The sequence below is a fragment of the Urocitellus parryii genome, chromosome 9 (genome assembly GCF_045843805.1).
Source record: "Urocitellus parryii isolate mUroPar1 chromosome 9, mUroPar1.hap1, whole genome shotgun sequence".
NCBI lineage: Eukaryota > Metazoa > Chordata > Mammalia > Rodentia > Sciuridae > Urocitellus > Urocitellus parryii.
The window spans coordinates 54,724,507-54,742,558 of NC_135539.1; the positions used below are offsets into that span (position 1 = coordinate 54,724,507).

The window sequence follows — 18,052 nt, forward strand, 5'->3', positions numbered from 1 at the left end:
AGAGATGGGATGCTGAAGCAGGAGGATGGCAAGTTTGAAGCTAGCCTGTCAGTTTATGGAGACTTGTCTCAAAATAAAAAATAAAGACCTACGATACAGCTCAGTGGTAAAATGCCCCTGGATTAAACTCCCAGTACCTGGGGCTGGGGATGTGGCTCAAGCTTGCCTGGCATGCATGCGGGCCCAGGTTGGATCCTCAGCACCACATACAAACAAGGATATTGTGTCCACCGAAAACTAAAAAATAAATATTGAAATTCTCTCTCTCTTTAAAAAAAAAATTCCAGTACCTAAAGAAATAAAATTAGTTTTAAAACCTAAACATTTCAACAAGGTAGAATTGTAAGTTTATTCATTCATTCATCTTTTATTCATTAATTTATTAATCATTATTTTCTACCTATTAGGTGCCATGCAGTGTTCTAGATGCTGGGACACAGCATTCACAGGGTTCTGTTCTCAATGGACTTAAATTCTAATGAGGAAAGACTAGAAAAAATCAAGTAAGCAAAGGAAAAGATATTTCATCTAGTAATTAATATTGTAAAGAAAATTAAACATAGTGATGGATTAAAGTGATTGGGTGGATATTACATTAGGTGAAGCAGTCAGGAAAAGCTTCTCTGGAAGGGTGATATTTGAGTTTAAGTTGCAAGAAGAAGCCAGTCATACAATGATTTGCAAAATAGTACTTCTAGGTAGAGGGAACAGCAAGTGAAGAAAACCTAAAGAAGGGATGAGTTTGGTGTGTTTGTGGAACAGAAAGAAAGCAAGTGTATCCAGAGTATAGTGAGCAAAGGGAAGAGCATTATAACATGAAACTGAAAAAGAAGATCAAGACCAAATCTTAGTGCTGGGGATGTGGCTCAAGCAGTAGCACACTCACCTGGCATGCGGGCGGCCTGGGTTTGATCCTCAGCACCACATACAAACAAAGATGTTGTGTCCACCGAAAACTAAAATATAAATATAAAAAAAAAAAAAATTCTCTCTCTCTCTTCTCTCTAAGAAGAAAAAAAAAAAAGACCAAATCTTATAGGACCTTATGAACCAGTGAGAGAACTTTAGATTTAATTTTAACCACATGGGAAATCATTGGATGTTTTTAAGCTGGAGTAACTATATAATCTGGTTTACCACACTGAAAAGATTCATAGGGCTCTCAGGTGTATGAGATTACTAGGGCTGCCAGAAGGACAAAATGCCAAAGACTGGGTGGTTTAAACAAAGAAATTTATGCTCTCTTAGTTCAGTAGTCAAATCTAAGACCAAGGTGCCAGTGAGAAACTAATGTGACTCCATTTTGAAAAACTAACCTGTACCTCAGAGCAGGGTCTGTCCAAAGGGTGTGTGTGTGTGTGTGTGTGTGTGTGTGTGTGTGTATATGTGACCCTCATCCTTGGAAAACTCATTCCTAGGCACTTAAGCTACCCTGCTGAGTCCTTTGTCCATACTGGATGTTTTTTTTTTTATTTGTTTTGTTTTAAATTTTTATTTTTTAGTTTTCGGCGGACACAACATCTTTGTTTGAATGTGGTGCTGAGGATCGAACCCGGGCGAGCGCGCACTACGGCTAGAGCCACATCCCCAGCCCCATACTGGATGTTCTTGACTCAGCAAATGCAAAGTTCCTGAAAAAAAACAAAAGAATGCTTGAGATCTAATTCAAACCATAGCAACAACCAATCAGAGTGAGACAGGAAAGATACCTGAAATACCAAGCGGCCCACCCAGTAGTTTTGGTGATTGATAACTTGCTTAGGAACCCTGCAAGTTTAGCATATACACTCTTGCAACCACTCTTGGCCTAAACCAATCAGTTCAAAGGTATCCACCACTTGAGCTAACCAATCACCCTTACTTTACGGACTTGTTCCCGCCAGTGAATGTGCTAATCAATGTTAAGAGTTGTTTGATTTTCCTATGGTGTGGAAAGATTTGCAGTGTGATGTTGTGACACATAGAGTATCCCCAAAAACCTATAAAATCTCACTGAGCAAAGGACCCGGGCTCACTCCTCGGGACACTGCGTCGGAAAAGGTCGTGAGTCCAGGCTGGAGCTTGCAATAAGGACTCTATGACAGAGCCTCACCACTCTACTTCAGAAGACGATTGCCTTAATTATAGAATTAAAATAAATTAGAGACATTAAATGGAAAGTTGTATGTGTGTGTATATGTATGTGTGTGTGCGTGCGCAAATCTAAAAATAACATATATCAATTACCTTGGGAATCATCATTTCATATATAATGCCATTAATTCCCTAAAATCTACTTTTGGTCTTTGATTCAATTTCTACAGAGTTCAATCTCATAGAAAAGAGGACATCTATGTGTAAAGAAGAACCTAAAAGCCTAATTACCCTCTAGAAATTCTCAACTAATTTCTATTTTCAGTTCCCACTTTTGAAGTCCCTAGTAAATCCTTGTTCTGAAACTCTTAGAAGTTCTTCAGAGTGAATCAAATTGCTTCTCATTTGCATTCCCTTTTATAGCATGTGCTTATTATTAAATAAGGGTCTTTCATTCTTTTGGTAGTACAAAAACTTGCTGAAATCTCATCTACTAAAATCTGCTTTCTGCCAAGAAGGACTATCAGAACTGGATTTATTCTCCTGTCTAGAATAACTTAAAAAGTAGACAAATTTCATAAAACAAAAAATTTCAGACAACAGATAACAAAGCAGACAGTGTAGGACTGTGTTCCTTGAAGAAAAGGAAAATACAGATGAGCCCCACAATCAAATCAGCTTACTGCCTGCAAAGTGTCAGGGAAAGTACGACTCTATCCTTGAGTTGAACATGTAGATAACAGAGTTGAGGGAGGCCAAGGTCAACAGAATTTGCTGGAGAGAGTATTAGAGAGGATAGATGTCATAGGTAGAGGTCTAGGGACTTGGGAAAAAGTTTCCTCAAGTCTTTGTCTGAGTTTTGGAAAATATAAACTGAGTGTTAGAAATGTAGATCAGTAGAGTGGGTTTAAAACCTCGCAGGGGAAAAAAATACACACACACACACACAAAAAAAATAGGGGAATAATCTCTGGAAAGAAGTAAATAGAGCAATTCCTAGACTGGGAATAAATTATCCATGTTTCCATGAATCACAGAGGAAAGATCTTGTATTACATAGAGTATCAGGTAGAATCTTCAGAAGATCATTGCCTTAATTATGGAATTAAAATAGCTTAATATGGAATTAAAAAGCTATTTTTCATCTACACTAGCTATTCTTCACTACACTAGCAATCTTTTTTTAAAAAAAAAAATTTAAAGAGAGAGAGAGAATTTTTTTAATACTTATTTTTCAGTTTTCGGTGGACACAACATCTTTTATTTTATTTTACGTGGTGCTAAGGATCGAACCCAGCGCCCCGTGCATGCCAGGGGAGCACGGTAGCTTGAGCCACATCCCCAGCCCAAGCAATCTTTTTTAAAAACTGTTTTTAGTTATTGATAGACATTTAATATATTTATTTATTTTTATGTGGTGCTGAGGATCAAACCCAGTGCCTCACACATGCTAGGCAAGCGCTCTGCGGCCTGAGCCACAATCCTAGCCCACACTAGCAATCTGAAAAGTTTCAAAAGGACATAACTGATATCTCTCTCTCTCTCTCTCTCTCTCTCTCTCAAGAATTAAAACAGACTTAGATGAAAGGGAACAGGAAGAATGAGAGGATACTTCCAGGTGCTTCCAGGAGTACAGTTAAACTAATTTCTAGTGTTCTACAGCACAGCAGGGTAACTATAGCTTATATAATTAATTGAATGTTTGGAAGTAGCTAGTAGAAAGGATTTTGAATGTTCCCAACACAAAGAAATGATAAATATTTGAGGTGATAGATATGTCGATTTGTTATGGGCCAGGTTATATGGGCAATGACCAAACAGACTCCATTTTATCCTGAGACTTCACATCATGTAAAAATTGTTCCTCCCACGGGAAAGCTCCACCTCTGTACTCATTAATAGTTGCTTAGCATAGCATGTTTGGCAGCACAAAATGGCAATTCTTATACAATGTAAAATTGTTCTGTCTTTGGTTCCCATTTTTCTTCGACAACATACCCTGTCAGAGATTGATTTTTCTAGATGTTCATAACCATTCTTTAACTTGTACTCAACTAGGGACATTTTGACCCACTGCCCCTTCTGCTTATGATTTTATATCTCATGACGTTTGTTTATGGTTTTGAATCACAGCAATAACCACTTATGATTAATATGGTTTTGGACTATACAAGGTGTACTCAAACCCCAGGAAGAGATTGAAGGGTAGACTTGCAGCCAACCCTGTGGCCCACAGACTGGTAAATAAAGTTTCTGTCTCCTGCTTTAAGATCAACTCCTCGGTGATTTATTGCAATTGCGCCTTAACAAATTGACCTAATCTAATCATCATACTTTGTATACATGCTTTGAAATGTCACATTATAGCCTATAAATATGTATAATTATTGTGTGTTAATTTTAAATAAAAATATTAATGAAAATACAAGGAAGAAAGTAGACATTCATCAGAATCTGAGAAAGTCAGCAAAAAAATGGAGAGACATCTATAAAGTACTGAAAGAAAAAAAAACTGTCAATGTAGAATTTTTTTTTTTTTTTTTTTTTTTTTGCACTAGGGATTGAACTCAGGGGCACTCAACCACTGAGCCACATCTTCAGCCCTATTTTTTGTATATTTTATTTAGAGACAGGGTCTCACTGAGTTGCTTAGCCCCTTGCTTTTGCTGAGGCTGGCTTTGAACTCATGATTCTCCTGTCTCAGCCTCTCTAGCTGCTGGAATTACAGGCATGTACCACCATGCCCAGCATCAATGTGGAATTCTTTATTCAGCAAAAATATCTTTGAAACTTGAAGACAAATTTTTTTTTTAAGAGAGAGGCAGAGAGAGAGAGAGAGAATTTTAATATTTATTTTTTTAGTTCTCAGCGGACACAACATCTTTGTTTGTATGTGGTGCTGAGGATCAAACCCAGAGCCGCACGCATGCCAGGCGAGCATGCTACCGCTTGAGCCACATCCCCAGCCCGTTGAAGACAAAATTATAAAGGGTTTTTTTTTTTTTTTTCAAAGCCAACCTCAGCAATGGCAAGGCTTTTAGCAATTCAGTGAGACCCTGTCTCTAAATAAAATACAAAATAGGCTAGGGATGCGCCCAGTGGTTAGTGCTCCTGAGTTCAATCCCCAGTACCAAAGGGAAAAAAAAAAAAAAGGTTTTTCAGGAGCTGGGGACATAGCTCAGTGGTAGAGCACTTGTCTCACATGTGTCACGTGTGAGGCCCTGGGCTCAATACCCAGTACCAAAAAAAAAAAAAAAAAGGCTTTACATGTAACCTTTATGGTGAAGAAAACAAACAGGAAAATGAGAAAATATCTGAATGAAAATGAAAATACAGAGGCTGGGATTGTAGCTCAGTGGTAGAATGCCTGCCTAGCATGTGTGAGGCACTGGGTTGGGTTCTCAGCGCCACACATAAGTAAATAAATTCAATAAAGGTCCATCAACAACTAAAATTAATTAATTAATTAATTAATTAATTAAAAAATATAAATAAATTAAAATACAACATGTAAAAATTTGCAAGATTCAGCTGAAACAGTGCTCAGGAGGAAATTTGTAGTATAAATGCTTCCAGTAGAGAAGCAGATGTCTCAGACCCAATGTCAAAGTGTCCACCTAAAATAACTAAGAGGAGTGAATTACAACCAATGAAAATAAAATAAAGGAAATAATAAAAATAAGGGGAAAAATTAATGCAGTAGAAAACAACAGAAAAATCCAAATTCAGGTTCTGTGAAAACAGCAATACAAAAAGAGAAAAAGAAAAATATTACCAATATTGGGCTTAAAATAAGATAACACTACAGATCCTACAGACATTAAAAGGGGCATCTCTTCTCCACCTTTTGACTAAGATCAAGTGTAGCTGTGACTGGAGCAGAGGGTTGTGACATTCTTTTCTGTCTCTCTCTGCCTCACTCTCTCTCTCCCTTTCTCTCTCCCTCCCCTTCCCTTCCCTCTCCTCCTCCACCCCTCCCTCCCTTCCTTCCCTACTAGGGATTCCACCCAGAGCCACTTTAGCACAGAGCTACACCCTCAGGCTTTTTTATTTTTTGTATTGTGATACAGGGTCTCACTATGTTGCCCAGGCTGACCTGGAACTTATCCTCCTGCCCCTGCCTCCCAAATATCTGGGATTACAGGTGTGTACCATTGTATCCATTTTTTTTTTTTTTTGACAGAATTTTGCTAAATTTCCCAGGCTGTCCTGCAAGTTGCAATCTTTTTGCCTAAGCCTCTGGAATAGCTGTGTTTACAGGTGTGTATCACTGTGCCCGGTTTGTTACATGATCTTCTAATTGGGAAACACAACGGACATTTTTAACTACAAACCTCCTTCTTAGAGGAGGTAGTACTACTCATTCTCAGCGGGCTTGTTTTTATCAGCCCTGTTATTTTTGTCTTAAAAACGACTTTAACTGCTAAATAAAGTTGGAAAACAGAAGAATTCTTTTTTTTTTTTTTGATACTGAGGATTGAACCCAGGGGTGCTTAACCATTAAGCCACATCCCCAGTCTTATTTTTTATTTTGAGAGAGGAGAGAATTTTTTAATCTTTATGTTTTAGTTCTCGGCGGACACAACATCTTTGTTGGTATGTGGTGCTGAGGATCGAACCCGGGCCGCACGCATGCCAGGCGAGCGCGCTACCGCTTGAGCCACATCCCCAGCCCCCTTTTTTATTATTCTTTACATAAATAATTATGTTTTACTTTTATCTATTCAGAACATGGCAAAAAAGACTGGCCCCAGTTTTTTGTTTGTTTGTTTGTTTTTTTACAGTCCACTATTTCCTTTTCTTATCCAGAAATAATGAAAATGAAGAAGGTTTGGGCATATCTCAGTGGTAGAGTATTTCCCTAGCATATGAGAGGCCCTGGGCTTAACCCTCAGCACTGGAGGGGTGGGCAAGTTGGGAAGATGAAGAAAATTTTAAAAACAAAAACAAAAAGCAAGAAAATAAAGAAAACTAAACATCTGTTCAGACTACCCCAATCTTTTTTTTTTTTTTTTTCTTTCTCTTAGTACAAGGGGTTTTGGGGGAGCAGGGCTGGGGTTTAAATTCAAGGCTTTATACTCTTGGCAAGAGCTTTACCACTGAGTACATCCCAGGCCAGGACTGAGGATTGAACCCAGAACTTCATACATGCCATGCAAGTGCTTGATCCTTTAATTTATTTTTTTATTTTTTTAGTTTTTTTAGTCAGTGTTTTGCTGAGGCTATCCTTGAACTTTATTTTATTTTTTTTTTTTTTTAGAGAGAGAGAATTTTTAATATTTATTTTTTAGTTCTCGGCAGACACAACATCTTTGTTGGTATGTGGTGCTGAGGATCGAACCCGGGCCGCACGCATGCCAGGGGAGCGCGCTACCACTTGAGCCACATCCCCAGCCCTATCCTTGAACTTTAAATCCTCCTACTTCAGCCTCCCAAGTTGCTGGGGTTACAGGTGTGCACAAACATGCCTAGGTTTCATGTATCCCTAAATTATGGTATTCAGGCATCTTTTTTTCATTTAAATGACTTTCCAAGTTCTGCATGCTCAAAATTCAGATTGAGAAGTCCTTGAGTGAATCTTTACACTGCTAGTTTTAGAAAGCAATACTAAATTATAAGCAGTCATTCTTGGTGTGGGATGGTTGGGTTTTCCGATGATAGTCGTCCAATTTCTATTATAAAACTGTTTCATCTTGGGCTGGGGGTGTGGCTCAAGCGGTAGTGTGCTCGCCTGGCATGCGTGCAGCCCGGGTTCGATCCTCAGCACCACATACAAACAAAAGATGTTGTATCCGCCGAGAACTGAAAAATAAATATTAAAAATTCTCTCTCTCTTTCTCTCTCACACTCTCTCACTCTTTCTTTAAAAAAAAAAAAAAACTGTTTCATCTTATTTGAGAAAAACAAAATATCCACATGATGGCGCTATAACCTGCAAAATATGAGACAAATATGTGAGGATCAAGATCTTGATGAATTCTGGAGTGCTTATGAATATGCTTAAAATGAGGCATATTACATACAAAACCATATAAATGTCATTCTCTTATGCTTTACAGAGACACACGGCCTAATCCTTTGTTTTCCTTTTCAAGTACATTTTCCACAAGTCATCTCAGTCCTTATCACTTTAGAAAAAAAGTTATTAAACAGTCTAGCACTTGGCACTGAACTAGATAAGTCAAGCAAACGCAAATAGGAATTTTAAAGCCTAATGTGACCACATGATCTTGATACCAACAGTTATGGGTGAGTATGAGTTCTGTCTGCTTCTTCACATGTTTAAGTTTGAACATTAGAGAAGCACGAGGAGGCAAGCATATAAAGCAGGGTTTATTTAAAAATGGGTAACATAGACTTCTCCTGAGAGGGAGAAGGGGGCCATAGCTGGTATCCTGGTATACCCAGAAGCAGGGTTTTGTGTCCTTTAATATGTCCTCGGCTTCCTTTGTTCTCCTGCCCTCTTCCCCTTGTCTTTCTCCTTCCTGTGTAAGTGACTAGGCAGGAATACTTGAGGGCCTGGTCAGAGGTGGGAAACAGGTGGGCTGAAGGGGGAAGGGCTGAAGGGGGAAAGGCAGCCCAGGACACCTTAATTAAGAACTTTACTCTCCGGCTGGGAATGTGGTTCAAGGGGTAGCGTGCTTGTCTGGCATGCGTGTGCCCCGGGTTCGATCCTTAGCTCCACATACAAACAAAGATGTTGTGTCCACCGAAAACTAAAAAATAAATATTAAAAAATTCTCTCTCTCTCCTCTCTATTAAAAAAAAAAAAAATTTACTCTCCCTGTAGGGAGGGACAATTCCTGGGTCAAGTTACCTTAGCTACAGGAGGAAGTTCTTGATAAGGGTGGAGGAAGGGCTCTGAAGAAATTAACATTTCAATCATTTCAATGCTTCAGGGGACAGTCTCCAATTTGCCATTCAAAATTGGCACGACTCTACCTATCTATACTGACTGCATGTCTACTTCTGGCTTCAATCTCTTTGGGATTTTGTTGTTGTTGTTGTGTGGTTCTGGGAATTGAACCAGGGCCTCATGCATGCTAGGCAAGCAGTCTCCCACTGAGTCACATCCCCAGCCTCTGGGAACTTCTTACTTCCTAACACTTTTTCCATATTGTCATATATTCCTCTTTTTTTTTTTTTTTTTTTTGGTGGTGGTGGAGGCGGATAGAACCCAGGGGCGCTCTTCCATCCAGCCCTTCTCCCTTTTTGTTTTTTATTTTGAGACTGGGTCTCACAAAATTCTTGAGATTGGTCTCAAATATGCAATCCTCCTGTCTCAAGCCTCCTGAGTTGCTGGGATTACAGGCATGAACCACCACCACCGATTGTCATATGTTCCTATAGGTGATCCTAAGCCAGGATTCAAGACTTACAAAGGAAGCAAGTGTTGAATGAGATGGATGCTATCATGTAGTTTATATTCTGGCAGAAGAGATGGACTTTACATATTGACATATTACTTTTTTTTTTTTTTAAAGAGAGAGTGAGAGAGGAGAGAAAGAGAGAGATAATTTTTAATATTTATTTTTTAGTTCTTGGCGGACACAACATCTTTGTTGGTATGTGGTGCTGAGGATCGAACCCGGGCCGCACGCATGCCAGGCGAGCGCGCTACCGCTTGAGCCACATCCCCAGCCCTTGACATATTACTTAATTAAAATTATGATAGATGCTTTCTTTATTGTTGTTGTTCTTCTTCTTTTTTCCCCTGTGTTGGGGATGGAATCCAGAACCTTGCACATGATAGGTAAACACTACACTCCAGTTAAGATTTCTTAATGCATGAAATATACATTTCTGTATTATTCATAATTAATAAATAGAACAAATATAAAGTAGAAGTAACTTTAGTATTAATCTTGTATACTGAAGATGATTAGTTGAAGAAAGATTTAGGTCACCAATGAAGATTTTTATGGAAATTCTAAATAAAACTAGGCACCTTAATATTCTTTAGAGGCTGATGGCATTGACTCTTTTTTTGTTTGTTTGTTTGTTTTGGTGGTAGTGAAAAACCAGCCTCTATCTCAGAGCAAAGCCTGTCCAAGAAAGGGACATGACCTTTGTCCTTGGAAAAACCCACAGAGCACTCCTAAGCACATTCCCACCCTGCTAAGTTGTTTATCTACAAATAACAGGAGAGATCTGCTGCCCCAGGTGTCCTTGACTCAGTCAGGCTAGGTGGAGATCCATAGCAACCCCCTAGCAGCCACCAATCAGCATGAGACAAGGAAATACCTGGGATGCCAGATGACCCTCCCAGTAGTTTATGGTAGTTGATAACATATTGGGAAACCATGTAGTTCAGCACGTACACCCCTCTTGGCTCAAACCAATCAGTTCAAACCAATACCCCTTTTGTTCTGACCAATCACCCCTACCCAACTTGTTTCCGCCAGAGAATGTGCTAATCATGTTTTAGAGTTGTTATTTGATTTTCCCGCGGTGTGTGATGATTTGCTATGATGTATGTGAAGTCCCTGCCCTCTCCAAAAAATGTATAAAAATGCTGCAAACCCTGGGCTCGGGGCCTCTCAGCGTCACCAGTTGCTGTGTGTGCACGCGGAGGACCGAGCTAGCTCGCAATAAACACCTCTTTGCTGCTTACATTGATCTTGGGTCTCTGGTGGTCTTTGGGGGTCCTGAATTCAAGCATAACAGTAGTGGTGGTGGGGGGTGTTTACCAGGGATTTAACTCTGGGGCACTCAACACTGAGCCACATTCCCAGCCCTATTTTGTATTTTATTTAGAGAGAGGGTCTCACTGAGTTGCTTAGCACCTGGCCTTTGCTGAGGCTGGCTTTGAACTCCCTCTGCTGCTTCTGCCTCCTGAGCCTCTAGGATTATAGGCAGGAGACAGATGCCAGGCTCTTTTTTTTTTTAAGCCTAATTTTACTTTCTGGAGCTTTCTTTTTCCCTGGTATAGTAGTATTACTTTCTCTATTCTTATGCTTAACAAACATAGTTAGGCATGTTCTCTGGCTTCTTAAATGAAAAAGAATGAAAGAAAGTAAAAGGGAAAGTTTTTTTTTTCTTTAGCAACCAAGAAGTAGTGAAAAAAAGAATGAGGAAAATTTGAAACTATAAAATGGGGGAGGGAGAAAGGATTGCAGCAGCAGCTCAGTGGTAGAATGCTTGCCAAATGTGAATCCCTGAGGTCAGTCCCCAGCACCAAAAACTAGAACCAAAACCAAACCCCAATAAAAACCCCCAACTCTCCAGGGAGGAAAGTAACAGAAGAAAAGGGAGATAGATTTGTTCATTTTTTTGGTATGATATTTACATATTGTAAATTCAAAATGTAAGGAGCACCCTTATTATTTATGTGGTGCTGAGGATTGAACCCAGGGCCCTGAACATGCTAGGCAAGCACTCTACCACTGAGCCACAATCCCAATCCCAAAGGGATTAATCTTTAATGAATAACTTCCTAATTGGGTGGCTGGGACAGGGGATTTCAAGTTCAAGGCCACCCTGTGCTATTTAGTGAGAACCTGTCTCAAAATAAAATTTGTAAATGGATTGGGGATATAATGCAGTGATAGAGTGATATATATATATATATATATATATATATATATATATATATATATTCATAAAGCATTTCATATACATACATATATGTATCTCTCTCTCTCTCTCTCTCTCTCTCTCTCTCTCTCTCTATATATATATATATATATATATATATATATATATATGTAAAGGAGAACTCTTCTTTATTCTCTTTGTTAATTTGTCATCATCTTTGGGCAGGAGTGATGCTAATCTTCATGTATCATTTCAATTTTAGTATATGTACTGTTGAAGCCAGCACCTTTAGGAGATGTATTCTTCACAAACATTTCAGTGCTAGGATCCCCATTGTACAGCTAAAATAATTAAAGCTGTGAGAGGGGCTAAACTCATAGAGCAATAAAGATGTCACAGTGAACTTTCCCAATGCAAAATGTATATACAGGGTCCCTAAATTGCTCAGGCTGGCCTCAAATTTAGGATCCTCTGTCTCAGCCTCCTGAGCAGCTGAGATTACAGGCGTGCACAACCACACCTGACATGAAGTATATTGATAATGGCAATCTCTCTATGTTCCTCATTTCTTACCTCTCCCTTTCTTTAGGGTTTTTTTTTTGTTGTTGTTGCTGCTGTTGTGAGGGAGGTTACTAGAGATCTAACTTATGGGCACTTTGCTACTGACCCCAGCTTTTTTATTTTTTAAATTCTGAGACAGGGTCTCACTAAGTTGCTGAGGCTGTTCTCAAAATTGGATCCTTCTGTCTCAGCCTCCCAAATCACTGGGATTATAGGCATGAACTACTGGACCAGGCTCCTTTAGTTCTTAAAGACCTGAAGGGTGGCTGAATATAGCATCCAGCCCTGTGTTAATCTAGTCTTGGGGTTCTGTCTCTTTGATCTGATCAACTGCCTGTTGCTTTTTACCTAACTTTTGCTAGTTCTTGATGTATTTTCGGTTTGGCTTATCTTGAATATTTCTTTTTCTGATAATTGGGTACATGAGTTTGACGGCTACTCTTTCCTTGTTTTGGAGACTTGAGTCCCTGGCCAACCATTGTTAGAATAAGCCCTTTTTGTTATGAGAAGTGTATTCTATTTTAACAAGTAATATTCTAATCTTTTGATTGTAAAATAAGACTTTTAGGTGTATTATATGATATTCATTGGATTTAATTTGAGAACTATTTTTAAAGTTTTTAAAAATAATTACAGCCAGGCATGGTGGTAAATACCTATAATCTCAGAGACTTAAGACACCAAGGAAGGAGGATTGCAAGTTCAAGTTCAAGGAATTGCGACCTTGTCTCAAAATAAAAAAAATAAAAAGGGCTAGAGATGTGTCTCAATGACTAATTGCACTCTGGGTTCAGTCCTCGGTGCCAAAATAAATAAATAAAAAATAATAATTACAGTTAGGTGTGGTGGCACAAGACTGTAATTTCAATAGCTCCAAGAGGCTGATGTAGGAGGATTCCAAGTTTGAGGCCAGCCTATGTAACTTAATGAAACCATGTCTCAAAATAAAATTTCAGAGGGCTAGGGATGTAACTCAGGGGGATATCACCTCTAAGTTCAATTCCCAGTACCACATATATAAAAGACAGAAATAAATGAAATAAAACAAAATTAAAACAATTGCAGGGATTAATGAAGTATGTAAGATAGGCATGGTAGTGCTTGTCTGTCATCCTAGTTAATATGGAGGCTAAGGTGGATCACTTGAGCCCAGGAATTTGAGGCCAGCCTAGGCAAATAATGAGACACTCCTTATTATCAAACAACAAGAAATAAACTATTTAAGAAGCAGTAAATATACTTTATAAATTAACATTGATGTTTTTGCCATGCTGCTCTTCCTCTGGCAACCCAGATAATTACACTAAATACAAAAATAATAGAAATATTAATTATTGACATTATTATACCAAAAAATATTCACAGAACATAATCAAGTCTGTACATTAATTCTATCAAGTCTTGCAATTTCCAGGGTTGAATAGAGGTCAATTTGAAACAAGGTTCATGGTTGTCCAATCTTTATGGCTCTTTTCTTACAGTGGCTACAATGTAATTATGTCTGAAAAACACTAATCTGCCAGGTTACAGAATTTGCTGTCAACTAAAAATGTAGAAAAGTATTTGAAAGTAGATTTTCATTATATGTTTTTTTTTTGTTGTTTTTTTTTTTTTTTTTTTTTTTTTTTTTTTTAGTGAGAGAGGAGAGAGAGAGAATTTTTAATATTTATTTTTTAGTTCTTGGCGGACACAACATCTTTGTTGGTATGTGGTGCTGAGGATCGAACCTGGGCCGCACGCATGCCAGGCGAGCACGCTACCACTTGAGCCACATCCCCAGCCCCTATATGTTTGTGATCTTAAAAATTAAGGGCTGGGTGTGTAGGTCAGCAATAGAGCACTTACTTCACATGTATGAGGCCCCTCCCTGGGTTTGATCTCCAGCTCCACCAAAGAAAAGATAAATAAATATTACACATGATAGTTTAATGACTGCAAGCATTCTCATAGTTTTAAGAGTTTTGTGGCCTGTGGTTTTTATTGTTGTTGTTTAATATGTATCCTTTAATTGTGACTCTCTATATTAGTCTGCTGAGTTCAGAGTGTTACCAGATTTGGAAGTTCAAGTTTACCAAACTTAAAAACTAAAGCACTCGGCCACCGCTTCCATAGCTCCCACTGCCACTGCCTCTGAGCAGAAGATGGCTGTGCCTCCCACATATGCTGATCTTGGCAAATTTTCCAAGGGCTATGGCTTTGGATTAATCAAACTTGATTTGGAAACAAAATCTGAGAATGGATTGGAATTTATGACCTCAGGCCTAGCCAACTCAGAGACCACCAAAGTGACAGGTAACCTGGAAACCAAGTTTTGTAGGAACAGAGGAGCACGGCACCAAAGAAGGTAGCAGGAAACAGTTTTATTTGGCTGCTGTCAGGTTCAGAGGGCACAGCTTTTGCTGTAATCAATCAATAGGTAGTTTCAGAATTTTATACCCAGCATGTAAGGGGAGGGGCTCAGAAGTTCACAGTCTGAAAAAGTTCACATAAATGCAGCTTTTTCTTTCACTGTTCTGGGCAAGTTAACCCTTCAAGGACAACACCTGAGAAGGGGAGAGCTTCTTCTCCCCTTTGTTTCCTCTGCCTGCCAGCTGTTACCATGGAGCCCAATTGGTAACTTCTCTAAGAAATGTAGACATCTCTGTGAAGCCCCAGCTCAAGGCCAGAGGCCTTGTTTACACATTTTTACAAACTAATGTACTGAATACATGTTTGTGAAAAACTAGTAAGGGGGTGTCCAGCACCTGGAGTGCTAATTTCTTCCCTGCCAGTGCCAAGTAAAACAGGGCAACAGGAAAACAGGAAGTTCATCTACATTGAACTCTTTTGTAGAGACTCTTTTGTTGACAGTCATAAAATCAGCCATAGTGAAGATTTCTGGTGAAGCCCAGTTAAGACTTTTCTGTGGAGAAAGAGGGTGTCACAACACAAGTACAGGTGGATTGAATATGGCCTGACGTTTACAGAGAAGTGAACATTGACAACACACTAGGCACTGAGATCACTATGAAAGATCAGCTTGCACGTGGACTGAAGCTGACCTTCAATTCATACTTGTCACCTAACACTGGGGGGAAAAAATGCTAAAATCAAGACAGGGTACAAGCAGGAGCACATCAACCTGAGCTATGACGTACGGACTTTGACATTGCCGGGCACTCTAATGCTGGGTTATGAGGGCTGACTGGCTGGCTACCAGATGAATTTTGAGATTGCAAAGTCCCGAGTGACCCAAAGCAATTTTGCAGTTGGCTACAAGACTGACGAAATCCAGCTTCACACTCACGTGAACTATGGGACAGAGTTTGGTGGCTCCATTTATCAGAATGTGAACAAGAAACTGAAGACGCTGTCAATCTTGCCTGGACAGCAGGAAACAGTAATACTCACTTTGGAATAGCAGCAAAGTATCAGATTGACCCTGATGCCTGCTTCTAGGCCAAAATGAACAACTACAGCCTGATGGGTTTAGGATACACTCAGACCCGAAAGCCGGGTATCACACTGACACTGTCACTTTGATGGGTGGCAATAATGTCAATGCTTATGGGCACAAACTTGGTCTAGGACTGGAATTTCAAGCATAAATGTACAATTATTAATTTTAAAACATTTTGCAGCATAGCTACCTTCAGAATTTAGTGTGCTTTTAATGCTGTAGGTCTGGGATGCAAGAATTGCTAAAAATCATATTAGAACTCCAGGTGAAAGAGGATTCAGCTTTAAAGTGTTACCATTTCAGAGGTACAGAAGAAACTGAGTCCAAACGAAAGATCCTTTCAGCTGTAGTCTTGTGTGTGAGAGACTGGTGGCCCCTCTAGAGATGCCAGGTTTCCTTTAAAAAAAAAAAAAATTCTACAAATGCCTGCAAGTGGAAGCTGATAATTTATAGGCACTTTGTAAATCTGTATTGAGTAAATGAATGGAATTGTGACTTCCTGAAAATCAAACCTTGGTTTCCTAACCCTTATTGATGAGGAGCTTGTTGCTTGGTGGTGTGTACAAACTGATGTGAAAGGGACTTTTTTAGACAGACCTTCATAAACTTGTTCCACTCTAACTCATCAACACCTCTTTTACACCAAAAGTAGTCTGCAGGGTGTGGCCACTGTTTCTTTTTCGTGCCATTTTGAGGAGGAGAGGATAGACGTGATGAAGCCAATAATTCAGGACTTAATTCCTTTTTGAGTTGTGGTTTTCTTGTCCTTGTACCAGTGTCTGAAATAGCTTCCAGGAGCTCCAGCTATAGGCTGGGAAGAGTCTGCGTGATTGTCATCACACAGTGACAACACTAGGAATCGAAATTGGACTTCTGTTGTATTCTCACCACTCAATTTATTTTTTAGCAGTTTAATGGGTGCATTTTGGAGTCTTTCATTTTGTGTGGAATTAGATACTCCCCTTCAAATGCTGTAATTAACATCACTTAAAATAAAACTTGAATAAAATATTGAAACCTAAAAAAGAAAACAATAACAAAACAAACAAACAAACACAAAAGCACACAAATACACATGTAAAAGAATGTTTCCCATGTGGGAACCTAGAACTGTTAACTTTCTAGCAGAATGAAACATTTCTTGCTAAATGGTCAACTGGAGACATCGTAGATCAATACATTATACTGACTTGTTTTACCTTTCTTAGATATTTAACTTGGGCATGCAATATTTGTAAAAGTCTCAAACCCTAAAGCTTGAATAGAAGGGGCCTATGGGAGTGGCGGTACAACTCAGTGGTGGGGCACGTGCTGAGCATGCAGAGGTCCTGGCTTCAATACCCAGCACCAAAAACAATATTAAAAAGGAATGAAAAAGGAAAAAAGGGTCTGTATATATGATTTAAGGTGAATCCATTTCAAATTATTCCTTAAAATAAATTAACAAAATAAAGAGGTTAGTCATTTGAAAAATGCAGAATTCCCAGATCTTGGGATCTTGTGGAAACAGTACAGGATTAAACCACAATTTCTGGATTCTACTCCTATTGTTACCATACTAGCCAAAGCAAATCTTGGAAACTCTCAGTCTCCACTTTCTAATTTATAAAAATGGTTCATTTCAATTTCCATCTCTCTCAGATTTCACATAAATAAGAAAAGAACTTGAGCAAGCTGTAAAATATTAATATCTTACATTTATGCTTACTTTGTGCCAGAATTAATTTAATTTTGATAAAACTTTTTACTAATATTATCCTCATTTTATTTATTTTATTTATTTTTTTATATTATCCTCATTTTAAAGATGGAAAGCTGAGGCATAGAACAATTCAGAAACTTGCTCCACATTTACATTTAGTAAGTTATCAAAAATAAATTTTTAAAAAATATTTATATTTTTAGTTGTAATCGTACACAATACTTTTATTTTATTTATTTATTTTTATGTGGTGCTGAGAATTGAATCCAGGGCCTCACACATGCTTAGGCAAGCACTCTACCACTGTGCCACAACCCCAGCCCCAAAATAAATTTTGTAACCAGTTATAATGGGACATGCCTGTAATCCCACTAACTGAACAATTTATTGAGGCCCTAAACAACTTAGTGAGAACCTGTCTCAAAAGATAAAAATGACTGCGGATGTAGCTCAGGGGTAAAGTGCCTCTGGGTTCCATCCCCAGGATCCCCAGCCCCTAATTTCACCTGGGGGTTCAGCTCAAGGAGAGAACATGAGCTTAGTATGTGTGAATGTGTGAGACCCTTGGCTCAACACCCAGCACCAAAACAAACAAAAATGATGAGATTATACAGGGAGTAGTGGTTCAGGATTATAATCCCAGTCTTGAGGCAGGAGGATCACAAGTTAAATAGCCAGTCTAAGGGGCTGGGAATGTGGCTCAAGCGGTAGCATGCTCTTTAAAAAAAAAAAAAAAAAAA

At 38.8% G+C, this 18,052-nt stretch overlaps 1 non-coding gene and 1 pseudogene across 1 annotated transcript; one reads left to right on the forward strand and one right to left on the reverse strand.

Annotated features, from left to right (window-relative positions):
• Window positions 1-11,788: 11,788 nt before the first annotated feature.
• Window positions 11,789-11,896, reverse strand: LOC113196987 (U6 spliceosomal RNA). The gene has a single exon (XR_003302638.1). It is a non-coding gene; the product is annotated as a U6 spliceosomal RNA (small nuclear RNA).
• A 2,416-nt stretch (window positions 11,897-14,312) lies between these two features.
• On the forward strand, window positions 14,313-15,758 carry LOC113196984 (non-selective voltage-gated ion channel VDAC1-like; annotated as a pseudogene).
• Window positions 15,759-18,052: the final 2,294 nt, after the last annotated feature.